The 13,286-nt window shown below is 40.5% G+C and overlaps 1 non-coding gene across 1 annotated transcript; it reads left to right on the forward strand.

Annotated features, from left to right (window-relative positions):
- The first annotated feature begins 6,962 nt into the window (after positions 1 to 6,962).
- Positions 6,963 to 7,088, forward strand: LOC117088905. The gene has a single exon (XR_004439419.1). It is a non-coding gene; the product is annotated as a U6atac minor spliceosomal RNA (small nuclear RNA).
- The last annotated feature ends 6,198 nt before the right edge of the window (positions 7,089 to 13,286 follow it).

Consider the following 13,286-nt stretch of genomic DNA (forward strand, 5'->3'; position numbering starts at 1 on the left):
GAGGAGTATTTTCCACCAGGAAAGAAGCAATGAACTTGAAGAAGAGAGAGAAAAAGAAGAAAAAGGTATTGTAAAAGAACCAAAAAAAAAAAAGGGGGGGGGCATGGAGCTAGTACAAAACTGATCTTCTATACAGGGTTTCACTTTCTGAGCTGTATGAAAGATGCCCTAATAAACTTCTTCTCACACTGGAATATCTTGCTCCAAAAAGTAGGAGAGGCACCAGACAATCTGCCTTCCCTCAGCTTCCCTGGTTCTCACCAGGGGTGACCTGGACCAGGTATTTTCACAAATCAGAGGGGCCCATGGAATCCCAGAACACAAGATAGATGGACTTGAGTTCCAGGACCTGAGGACTCTCCATTAATTCCTCTCTGAAGGCAGTTGGACTTGCTGCTGAAGGGCAGCCCTGGGCCCCACCCCACAGGCCTGGAGGGGTGGGACAGCAACTGGCACACACAGACCCCACGTCTGCCAGCTGTTACCTACCCGGCTACAAAAAGGAGAGAAAGATCCAGGCAGCCGGTTAGCTGACTGCACAAGGAGGGCCACTTACATCCTTTCATCGGATATAAGTTAGTTTTCCTATTGTCTTTTCCCCAGGTGAGGTTTTACCATCTCAGGGTATGAGTGCCCTTGGGATAGGAGAATCACTGGCATGTCCACAAGCATCCTTTTTAAGTTGATTGCTGAACCGAAAGCATTTCTCCAAAAATCATGATGTTCCTCAAAAGGAAGAAAGGGAGTTAAGAACAAGAATTTTAATCTGCACATGACTGGGCATGGCACTGGTTCTTAGCCCTGGCTGCACAGTGGAATCACATGAGGAACTTTACAAGTGACTAATGTATCAGGGAGTTTAAAAAGCACCACAGGTGATTCTAACGTGCAGGCGGTTGGGAATCTCTAGGCAAAAGTGATGAGTTAAAGTGATTGAGGAGAAGTTAAATCCAAATGAAGCGCTTGAGAAACAGACTCAGCCCCTCTGGTAGAACTGGAATATGTGTCATCGTGTAATTCAGTTCAAGGGTTTAGTACTTTTTCCATCACTTCGTCTCTTCATCTTACATCATCTTCATCTTGCATCTCTATGAATAACCCTCTTCCCCATTGTCAAAGGCAGCAAAGAAAGGGTTACAATATCTTGCCCAATGTCCCCTCACTAATACAGGATGAGGCACAGAGAGATTGAATAATATAATGGAAGCCTAAGGCCACAAGCCACAGCCCTAACATCCTTGCTATTAATAGAATATTGTTTACTTTGGAGTAGAAGAGCTTTTTAATGGAGTTGGTGTATGTGCAGAATAGTGTTAAATCAGTGGAAGATTGAGAAAATATTCGGGGGAAATTTGATGCTACTTTCGTTATTAATTTGTAATGGATCTTTAATATGGCAACAAATGAAAACATCTTTGACCACCTGTTAACCCAATAGAAATAACAAGAGAAATTCAGTGTCCTAAACAGCACTTTAAAGACAATTACTAGACGTGGATTTACTAGGGAAAATTCTATCGGAAACAAACCCAAACAAAAACTCTATCATTAACAAAGCATATGGCCTGACGTTAAAATTGTTATGAGACCAAAAAGAAAGTTCTAATGCTGTAAATCTATGAGAAGTTTATCAGCTAATGAATAGAATACAATTGATTCAGTGATTTAAAGTTTAACTAGTAGTTTATTTTATTTACAATTGTATAAAGTGAAAAGGGAAAACAATCAATAAAGAACCTACATGAGAAGCAACGAGAATGGAAAATGTGGTGGTTTCGAGGCCTATTTACATGGGAAACTGTTTCACATCCCCTGGGATGATAAAATGTCTGTTGAAAGAAACATAAAAGGAGGATGATAGGAAATTTAATAAACCCAGATTACAGAATGCGTTTCTTTCCATACTATAATTTGGTTGTGGTTACATATGATAAATAAAGAGAGATAAAGAAATACAATAGGAAAAGAAGAACAAGCATAGTCTTCTTGCTGACAAATATCTTGTAAACAGGGAGTAACATTTATTTTTAAATAGTTGTCCTCTTTCGCATGCATTCGTATTTTTTTTCACACAGAAACCAGACATGTAAAGCTAAGAAAATAAGCAGCTATAATTAGAGTGGGAACTGGAATTGGGAGTGGGTGACCAGGGAAAGACGATGGAGTGAGCTTGTTCTCTTTTCTGTTTGCAAACCTGTAGTTAAGCGACAGGTTAGGAGAAGAAAACTCTTGTTCTGTAGCTGGAGACAAGTTCAGCAGGTTTCTGGACCAAAGAGTGAACTCACGGAAATGCCAATCCATCCACAGTCAACTATTAGTAAAGTAGAGTAGATGACAGATCTGGAAGAACCCACTGAAAGCCTGGTTGAAATATTTAATTGCAAAAGAACGTCAACGGAAAAACACAGCTGGAGGGAAACAAGCCTTGGTCTTCCTCCCAAACAGGCCCAGGAACAGACCTCAGAAATAATCCTGATCTAAAGGTGCAGACTGGCCAGTGGAGTCCTCCTCCCTGGCCACGTCTGCCTGAGAAATGGAGACTTCCCACAGCTGTTTGGAGCAGCTTGTGGCACACTGTTGTGTCTGCTCATTCAATATAATTAAGAACCGCTTGCTCTAGGGGAAATGAAGGATTTGATTAAGGGGGAGTGTTTCTTCTCCCTTTCTTTTCCTTGCTTTTGTTCAGCCTTATCCAAATTTTTTTACTATTTTCTAAGTCATGTCACGTTCTGGGGCAATTTCCACTTTTTGTTATGGACAACTAAGTGCTGAAGGCACATAGTAATGGAGCATGTGTGTGTGTGTGTGTGTGTGTGTGCACTTTAAGATGGAATAAGGGAGGCTTGGAAAGAGGAACGCATCCCAAACTGGTTTTTAGACCCCAAAAAGCAAAAGATTCATAAAACCAAAACTGACTGAACCAGATTATGAAGAACCCTGAGCAAATGCCAAGCAACGTGTTCCCCAGGCTTGGAACGGCATTTCACTCTGCAGCAATAATTTATTTGTTAACAAGTAAATCCTCCCAGTTCTTTCTGTGGCTTCTGAAGTGTCACTGTTATATACCACTATGGAACGACCACAGAGGGTGGGCTGCGGAGGGAGGGGACCTGACACCAGTTATCAATCTTTCACAAACCACAAGTTCTAAAAGAGGACAGGATTTATGAGCAAACAAGTCCAGAGAGCCCCAGCCAGGGACTGAAAAAATCATGGGGTTGGAATGACTGTGAACATGTCAGAACCAAAGAAGGAGGAGAGAAAGATGGCACAACAAAATGCACCCTCCTTGCAGATGGATCATTCTAATTGCCATCAAACCTGATTTCAAGAGCATTTTACAGCTCTTCTTTCCCCCTTTGAAAAAGTTAAATAAGTAGAACATGTCAATAAATGTGATCAATATCCAGAAAACCTTTTAGTTAGCTAATATCCCAATAAGGACATTTGTATTGACTCAGTTCTTGATGAGGTCCCGTTGTGTATCTGAGGGATCTGCTCTATAAAATGTGTAGCGCCTTGAACACAGTAGGTGTTCAATAAATGTGAGTGCATCGGATTAGTGGCATTCTAGATAACTGAGGTTAAACAAAAACTGTCCCTTTTTTTCTCCTCTATTGTCTCATCAACTATCAAATGCCCTTGGTACATCCCCCAAAAATGTTTTAAGATCAATTTCTCTTTCCCATTCCCAGAACTGCACCCTTTCCTAAAAATTATCATCCAATGCTTCAAATATCACAATATCTACCAAGTCAGTCTCCTGGCTTCTGGTTTATCAGATTACTTTTCCAAAGCATTCACCAGCTCAAAAGCTTTGAATCACTTTCTAATGCCTTTGGGATAAAGCTCAAATCCCTCTGCTGACTTTCAGGGCTCATCACAATTCAGTTTCATCATGCTTCTCTGAATTTTCAACAAATCTCAAAAGAAAAATGATGCTTGCATCAAGTCAATGTCCTCTCTGGTCTTGGTTGGCAAACCGTGCATTTCTGCCGCCATAAATTTGCTTTTCCTGTTCACCCAGCTCACCACACCTAGAATGGTTTTCACACTCCCTCCTTTTTCTCTTTCCTGTCTCCACCTTTTCCATGGAACCTCACCCCTCTCTTTTTCCTGAGGGAGACTCTCAGAATTCCAATGTCTGGGTACTCTCTGTTTCACTATTGCCAGCCATTGCAGGCCATTAGTAGGATTTTCTCTCTCTCAAGCATTGCCTTGACTTCTCAATCCACTCTCCATTCATTCATTCATTCATTCATCCATGCCTCCATTCAACAATCATTTATTGACTGCCTATTTTGGGCCAGGCACCATGCAAGGACCCATGTATATAAAAAGATAAATGAGAAAGAGTCTATTGTCAAGACAATCCTAATCAAAGGGAAGGAAATTACAATGCCTTGTGCTCAGTTCAGTAAGATATATTTACATTATGCATATGATCTCTCTGGTTGTCAGAATCCTAAATTCCTTGAGGCCAGAAACTATACCATGGACTTCTTTTGTGGTCCCTAGTAAGCTTATTGAGCATGTAACTTGGTTTTTGAAAGACACTTACACAACGTTATCGAATGTTGCAATAACAGATTAGAACTCAAAAATTGTCTTGGTATTTCTTCACTTTGCCAGGAAAAATATTCAGGTTTAAAATGTAAGTTATAGAGAATATTTCTGAAGGGATAAAGTCATTAGTGACCCCAAGAAAGAATGCCCAACAGATGGGGCAAGAAAAATACTTTTCTATGTACATATTTTTATACTTTTGAATCTGATATCATATGAATGAATAACTAATTGAAAAAAATACATTTGTTGATACAGTTTTAAGGAATCAATAGAGATAAAACTATAGATGCCAAATTTTTATTTTTCTCTTGTCCTCATGAGCAGCGATCCCCAACCTTTTTGGCACCAGGGACTGGTTTCATGGAAGATGATTTTTCAACAGACAGGGTTGTGGGGAATATGGTTTTGGGATGGTTCAAGTGCGTTACATTTATTGTGCACTTTATCTATTTATTGTGCACTTTATTTACACATTTATTGTATACTTTATTTGCAGTATAATATATAATGAAATAATTGTATAATTGTACAACTCACCATAGTGTAGAATCAGTGGGAGCCCTGAGCTTGTTTTCCTGCAACTAGATGGTTCCATCTTGGGGTGATGGGAGACAGTGACAGATCATCAAGGGTTAGATTCTTATAAGGAGCCAGCAACCTAGATCCCTCACATGCACAGTTCACAACGGGGTTCATGCTCCTTTGGGAATGTAATGCTGCTGCTGATCTGACAGGAGGTGGAGCTCAGGCGGTAATGCAAGCAATGGGAAGTGGCTGTAAACACAGATGAAGCTCCACTCGCTTGCCCGCCTCCTGCTGTGTGGCCGGGTTCCTAACAGGACATGGACTGGTACTGGTCTCTGGCCCAGGGGTTGGGGAATCCTACTCTTTAGGATACTTGATAAAATGACAACTTAGAAAATCTTTACTGTAAACACAGATGATAAGAATGATAGGAAGAACACAGGTGAATGGGTCATGCACAGTGCTATTCCAAAGTAATTCTTGACTCCCTCCCCTTTCTAATGGATTTGCTTCTCTTTCCTCCTGCATTTGCTTCTAACCTAGAATTAAGTTTGAGTTCAAAAACAAACAAACAAACAAAAAATCAGGCTTGGCATTCAGTAGGCTCTGGTTCTACTGGCCCTGGTGTTTTCTTGCCCACTAAGAAAATGACCAATAGCAGAGTCTGTGGGGTGTCCTGAAAGGTCGCGTGCCTTGGCCATGCCTGGAACAGAGCTAAGCATAGTCAGCCCGCACAGTCAGCAGAGCCCCTCTCAATGCTATTTCCCTCCTATATACCCCTCTGGATCTGTTCACCTTTTGACCTGAAGAAGGGGCTGTTTTCGGGTTCCGGCAGTGGTAGTAAGAGGGTTAGCTGACATGCACGTGGGTAAATGACATGAGAGGGATATTGCCCTTTCCCACCTATCTACCCCACAGCTGGTAATCTTTCTTTGTCAAGAAACAAAAGGATTTTAAAATAGGTGTTCTCCATGTAACAAATACAGAATGGAAAGTTTTTACAAGATACCCCTTTTAACAAAGCACCGTGCATTTGAATTATATCGAGCTCAGCATCACACTCCCAGAGTTATTCATGAAAATTAAGAACTATCCAAACTATTGAACCTCTATTAGCTGTCTGTTTCCCCCACAACCTCCACTCCTTGTGCAAATCATATTCAACCCATTTGTGATAATGTTCTCACTGGCACGCCTGGAAACTATTAAAAACAGATGTCCAGACCACACTGCAGACATCTGGGATGGAGCAACTCTGGTGGGGTCATAAACATGTCTCTGCGCATGGAGGATAAGCCCCCTTCAGGTGTCTTTTTTGGTCTTCTTATAATACCAAATATATAACTTCTAAATGAGAAACTAGAGGCAGCTTGCATTTGCATTTACTTTGGCATCTTTTTTCGTATTTTTAAGTTTGCTTTCACGGATTCTGAAATGTAAACTCTTATCTTGAGCTGCTGAGGCCTTCATAAAGATTACAGTGAGACCACACATTCACACATTGAAACTGGAGATTCGACTTGTGTATGTTACCCACCCTGGAAACACCAGATCCTACTTTGTTTCATCTAATAAATGCTCTATTATTAGAGAAAGAAAGAGGGGAAGAAGGGGATAACTATATTTAAACCAAGTTTTATTTGCTTTCACTGTTACTGTCAATTGTTCCTCCAGTATTTGTATGGTTTCTGAAAGTATTTAAACCAAAGCAATGCTTGTCCCAACTTTTTTTTTGTAATGAAGAAAATATGTCTGGTCTTATTCATACTATCCAAGTACAAAAGTAGGCTTTGGGCGGGAACAAAGGGTAGTGATTGGAGAATCCCAAAGAACTGATTTCTCTAAAGAAAAATTTAAAATTGACTTCAGAGTTATACAAAAGGAGAGTAGGTTGGCATTCCCCTTGACAAGGATGGAAGAGGCCCTCGGGCCTGACAACAAGCATTTAGTTAAGGCATTGCCACCTACTTCGTAGCATCTAACCATTATTTAAATAAAAAATAAAATAAAGTTAAATATGGCACCTTTTACTGCTAAATCGCTGACTTTTGAGAATTGTTTCTATGTTGATGGTTCGTTTCTCATACAACAGTATTGGGGAAGGATTCAAATCCATCCCATTGAAGGAGAAATGGGTTTGACTTAACAAGAAATGGGGCTGACTTAAAAATCTCCGGAGCAAGCACATACATGAAAGACGGAATGAACAACTTTCTATTCTGTATCTCCCGCCTCCACCCTGCCCTTTACTCTCAAACACCCATATGCTATGATGGTTTCAGTCTATTCTTCTCGGGCAGCAAATCTGGAAAGTGGGGTGCTAAAGAGAATCCATAGTGAAGAGGGTTTTTGAGCTTCCAGAGGATTACTGAGAGCTGATTAGCCATTGCTTTCCCCAGAACTCATATGTTCTTAGGCAAGTCTGACGTTCTGAGCCAACAGACAGCTTAATAGAACCACAAGGAGTTAAGCGTGACTCTTTCTTTCACAGTGACTCTCTTGGCTGTCATCAGAGATCCAGAGCACAATACAACAAGGGCACTTAGTCTTCTTTTCTTTCAGCCTAGGAAGTTACATATTTAGTAGTTTCATGACCAGTAAGCAGAAAATCAAGTCAGCCGCTCCAAAAGAAATAGCAATAGAAGTATATGCTTACCTCTGTATCACATTTTTTCTGCTTTGGGAGGACCCAAAGTTTTTTTTTTTTAATCTTAGTCAATTTTTTTAATACACAGTTGATTACCTATTATGGTTTTTATCTCCTTATGATACTTCTACATTTTTCTTGACAAAGATTGAGATGATCTTCATACCCCCTTTTATATTAAAAAAAAATCCCAGATGGAAAGGAAAAACCTTTCTGTGGTTATTTCACAAACTGGAAAAAGTAAACAACAAATAATAATCATAAATCAATATTATTTTCAGATCATGCAAAGAGAGACAGTAGCTGAAGAAACAAATTGCCCCATAGAGAGTAGAGTGAAAATGCAAATGTTTTTGTGAGGATTTTTTTAATACAGATGTTTGGAGTCTTATGGATAATTATTTTTAAGTCACTGTGATTTGGAGAGGACTTCTTTCCCATACTTCCTTTTCACCAATAGCCTTTGAGCTTCTCTACTTACACTCCTGAACATTCATCAAATCAGAACACTCACTACCTCCTGGATTGTCAGGATTATCAAAATGCAAAGAGAAAGAACCCAATCATACTCAGGTTTGAGTTTCAAAATTGACCGGTGAGACTCCTACACAAATGATAGGCATGCACACCAAAGATGTGATCTTAAGAACTGGGCTTTTGGGTTTCAATAGACTGAGCCTATTGATACACATAAAGTTTATGACATAAACAATAGATCAGAAAGAGTATCGCTGAAAACTAAATTGCAACTCCATTGGCTAGGGTAGACAATTAGGAAAGGAAAACAGTCAAGTCAGATGATGATGCAGGCCTGCAAGAGAGTTCACCAGACCCTGCCGTATGTCCACAGCCAAAGACGGGCTCTGGAGGAAGGGGAACTGGTAGAAATTCCAGATAGGGATCTGAGGTCAGGGGAGACTGGAATTCTTCAAGGAAGCCTGGGACATTGAGAAACTTCAAAGAGAAGTCACCTTAGCCAGCATGAGGTGGTGACTAAAGAAGTGAAATGGCAGGAGGTCTGAGGCAGGTCCCCGAGTCTCTGCCCCAGAGAGCAGTGGGAAAGCAGCATGCAGTCTTACACCCTCCCGCTTCCCATTGGGGAGCAAAAGGGCTGAGAAAACCAGGGAACCAGGACGGGCCTCAAGATCAAAATGAGTTGGACTTGGAGTATGTGGACCACAACCAGAGACAATGGTGTGACCATAAATGGCTCAAGGAACACTGGATGAATAGACAGTGAAGACAGAAGACCAGATGCCCCTCCCTTCCAATTCACTGACAGCATGAAGCTCTCCACTATGTCTCAGATACAGTCCCAGGGAGAAGTTATCCCTCATTGACTAAGTTTTAGTGCCTGTCACCAGTGGAATAAGGGCTTAAGTTGGAAATGAAATGGAGTAACTTTTCTAGTTTTTAAAGTTATGAATTTGTGCACTCAAGTTTGTGGAGAGTGAAAATGACATTTATGCTACGTTGTGCTAACAGGAAAACATAAAAATAATCCATAATTGTCACATGACAAGGAATGTTTTAAAAAATCTGAATAACCTGACGAGCCAGGGTAGATCATTGCTGGTAGTCACTCTCAGGGTTGCTTAAGAAAGAGGCTCTATAAAATTGAAGTAAGCAAGTAGACATCTCACAGTAATTACATTTTTCTTATAATGATCAGATCTTTGTTAACACGAAATGATTTTGACCTGAGCACCACAAACAAAAACAAAGCAAACATAGAACATTTGAGCCAGGCATGGGGGCTCATACCTGTAATCTCAACACTTTAGGAGGCTGAGGCGGGAGGATCATTTGAGTTTAGGAAGTCAAGGCTGCAGTGAGCCATGATCATGCCACTACACTCCAGCCTGGGTGATTAGAGCAAAACCCTGTCTCATAAAAAAATAAAAGAAAAGAAAAGAAAAAAGAAAGAAACAGAAAGTTTGTATGTAAAACATAGAAGAAATGAAAAATGACTAAGATCATGATATAGTCAGGAGGAACAAAGGATACCTTTCTAGGGCTTAAAGCATCATGATGGATGGACACCTCCACAGTGATCTTGAGGACTTGATCAATAGGGAGCACCCGATAACTTTTTTTAAAATAAATAACTTCATTTTTAGGGACTTTTCAAAATCACCCATGATTTTCTTCTTTTTCATTCTTCCCCTTCTTCCATGAAAAGAAAGCAATATTTGAGCCCTTTAACGATCACTTTCTGTTCCTTGTTCTCAATTTTTCCATTTTTGTCGTCAGGCTAATTATTCCACTTATTCATTCATCCACTCAATAGTTATGTATTGAATGCTTGGTATGGGCCAAGCACTGTTTTAGGTTCTGAGAATCCATCAGTGAACAAGAGAAGAACAAGTCCTACCTGAGGAAGCTAATAAGAGCACCAAATACTAAACAAAATGAAATATGTTCGAAGATAAGTGCTATGGAGAGCGACAAAGTAAGGAGGGGGAATAGGGAATGCGGAGGGAGAGGTAATAATCTGAAATGCAGTGGTCTGATCAGAGCTCACGAAGATGGTGACATTTGAGCAAACATCTGAAGGAGATGAGGAAATGAGATCTGCAGAGATCTGGGGAAAGTGCTCCTGGTGGAGTGGACATTAAATGCAAAGGCCTTGAAGGGGATGCATGCGTTGTGTGTTCAAGGAAGGGCAAGGAGACCAGTGGAGCACAAAGAATACAGGGGAGACAGCAAAAGGAAGTGTGAAGTCAGAAAGTGATGGGAACCAGACTGTAGGATCTTAAGACCATTACAAAGACTTTGACTTTTACTCTGGAGGGCTGTAGGCAGAAGGATGACATTATCTGAATGACATCCTAATAGCACCACCACAGTCTCTGCAGTGGGAATAGACTAAAGGGGTCAATGACAGAGAGAGGTGGAGCATTTAGGACAGTTGCAGTAAATCAGGCGAGACTTGATATTAGCATGGATAAGACTGGTTGCCATGGTGGGGAAAAGAAATGGTCAGATTCTGGACTTAGTATGAAGTTAAAACTAGTGAGATTTATTTATGGATTAAATGTGGGGTGGGGAAAAAAAGGAGTCCTAGATGACTCTGAATTAGAAAAACTAGAAGAATGCAGTTGCTGTTAGCTAAAAGGAGGAAAATTGAAGAAGAAATCAATTTGAGGCAGGGGGCAAAGAGCAGACACTGTGTGAGCTGTTCGGTATCCAAGTAGAAAAGTCTGGTAAGGAGCTCAGCATAGGCCTGGGTTGAAGATGTAGATGGAGAATAATCAGCGCATTAATGGGTTTGAACTTAGGTGTTTAGACAAGGTCATCAAGGGAAAGAGCATAGATAACAAAGAATTCTAAGAATTCTAAGCTATGATCATGCCACTATACTCCAGCCTGGGTGATAAAGCAAGACCCTGTCAAAAAACGAAAGGAAGGAGAGAAAGAGAGAAAGAGAGAGAGGGAGAGAGGGAGAAAGGGAGAGAGAAAGAGAGAAAGAAAGAGAGAAAGAGAGAAAGAGAGAAAGAGAGAAAGAAAGAAAGAAAGAAAGAAAAAAGAAAGAAAGAAAGAAAGAAAGAAAGAAAGAAAGAAGGAGGGAGGGAGGGAGGAAGGGAGGAAGGGAGGAAGGAGAGAAAGAGAGAAAGGAAGAAAGGAAGAAAAGAAAGAAGAAAGAAAGAAAGAGAGAAAGAAAGAGGGAAAGAAAGAAAGAGAGAATGAGAGAAAGAGAGAGAGGGAGGGAGGAAGGAAGGAAGGAGGGAGGGAGGAAGGAGAGAAAGGAAAGGAAGAAAGAGAAAAAGAGAGAGAGGAAGGAAGGAAGGGAGGGAGGGAGGGAGGGAAGGAGGGAGAGAGGTGAAGTTTGTATGTAAAATATGCAAGAAATGAAAAATAACTAAGATCGTGATACAGTCAGGAGCAACAAAGGATACCTTCCCAGGACTTCAAACATCATGCTGAATGAATACCTCCACAATGATTTGAGGACTTGATCAATAGTGAGAGAATTCCAAAGATAAAAGGTCTAGAAGATGAGAAGGAATAAAGAGGCTTTGTCTGAGATAGGGTAAAACCAGAAGTGGGGATATCCCTGAAAATATCAGAAGGAAATTAATAGCCACCTAGAATATTCATTGATACTGCTGCCCTTAGAGCATCTCGTGCTCTTTAATGACCATGAGCTTTCATTTGGACAGTCACAAGAAGTGTGATAAAAAATAGATAAAACACAGGACCTTACTAAGGAGGTTACTGATAGGAGACCGTTTCATTAAAAAGGGTGGTTCAAAGAATCCTCAAACCAAGAATTTCTCTTGAAAAGAGTCGGCCGGGCATGGTGGCTCACATCTGTAATTCCAGCACTCTGGGAGGCCGAGGCAGGTGGATCACAAGGTCAGGAGATCGAGACTATCCTGGCTAACATGGTGAAACCCCAACTCTACTAAAAATACAAAAAAATTAGCTGGGCGTGGTACTGGGCACCTGTAGTCCCAGCTACTCAGGAGGCTGAGGCACGAGAATGGCACGAACCTGGGAGGTGGAGCTTGCAGTGAGCCGAGATCACACCACCGCACTCAAGCCTGGGTAACACAGTGAGACTCTGTCTCAAAAAAAAAAAAAAAGAGTCATGGGGCAAGGTGCAGTAGCTCACACCTGCAATCGCACCATTTTGGAAGGACAAGGTAGAAGTATCATTGAGCCCAAGAGTTTGAGACCAGCCTGGGCAATACAGCAAGACCCAGTTTCTACATTTTTTTTTAATTAGCCAAGTGTGGTGGTGCACACCTGTAGTCACAGCTACTCAGGAGACTGAGGCAGGAGGATCACTGGAGTCCAGGAGTTTGAGGCTGTAGTGAGCTCTGATCCTACCACTGCACTCCAATCTGGGCAACAGAGTAAGTTGCATCTCTAAAAATAAATAAAAGGTCTCAGGTTGGTAATGACCCCCAGGTTTCTGACAGAAGAAAATTTCTGTCTTGAAGAATGCTACTTCAGCCAGGTTGCAAAGAATTTCCGTAGATAAATTTCCATTAAACTTGACCTCACATTTGAATATCCTTAAGAATATGAGAAAACAAGGCACCATAAGCAAGAGTCAGCAGGAATAACAGACAGTAGAATCAGACCTGCATAGACTTCAGTAGGTGTATTTTGAAAATCTATATGGTTAAAGAAAGATGTTATGGTTTGCAAATGTTTCATTATATGTTTAAAGAAATAAACGGGGGCATTGAAATTATGAGTAAGAGGGGAAAAAAGACAATAAAAATATCCAAGCAGTTTTGAAAAAACACTAAATAGAACTAACAGATAAAAAAAAGATAGTAATTGAAGTTTTAAAACACAAGAAATTGATTAAATAGAAGATTAGATGCATCTGAAAGTAGGATTCATATATAATTTTAAAGCTAAAATTATACTGAGATGTAACACAGAAAGACAACTAGATTGTAGAGAGAAAAGACAAGGAATAGGTGCTCGAGAGCACCTAACACACAATAAAAGCTCTACAAAATCATAAAAGAATGGGGAGTTGGGGAAAACGATATTTGGAGACAAAACAGCTGAAAATTTTCAG

Source organism: Trachypithecus francoisi, unplaced genomic scaffold (genome assembly GCF_009764315.1).
Source record: "Trachypithecus francoisi isolate TF-2019V2 unplaced genomic scaffold, Tfra_2.0 Lachesis_group10, whole genome shotgun sequence".
Classification (NCBI taxonomy): Eukaryota; Metazoa; Chordata; class Mammalia; order Primates; family Cercopithecidae; genus Trachypithecus; species Trachypithecus francoisi.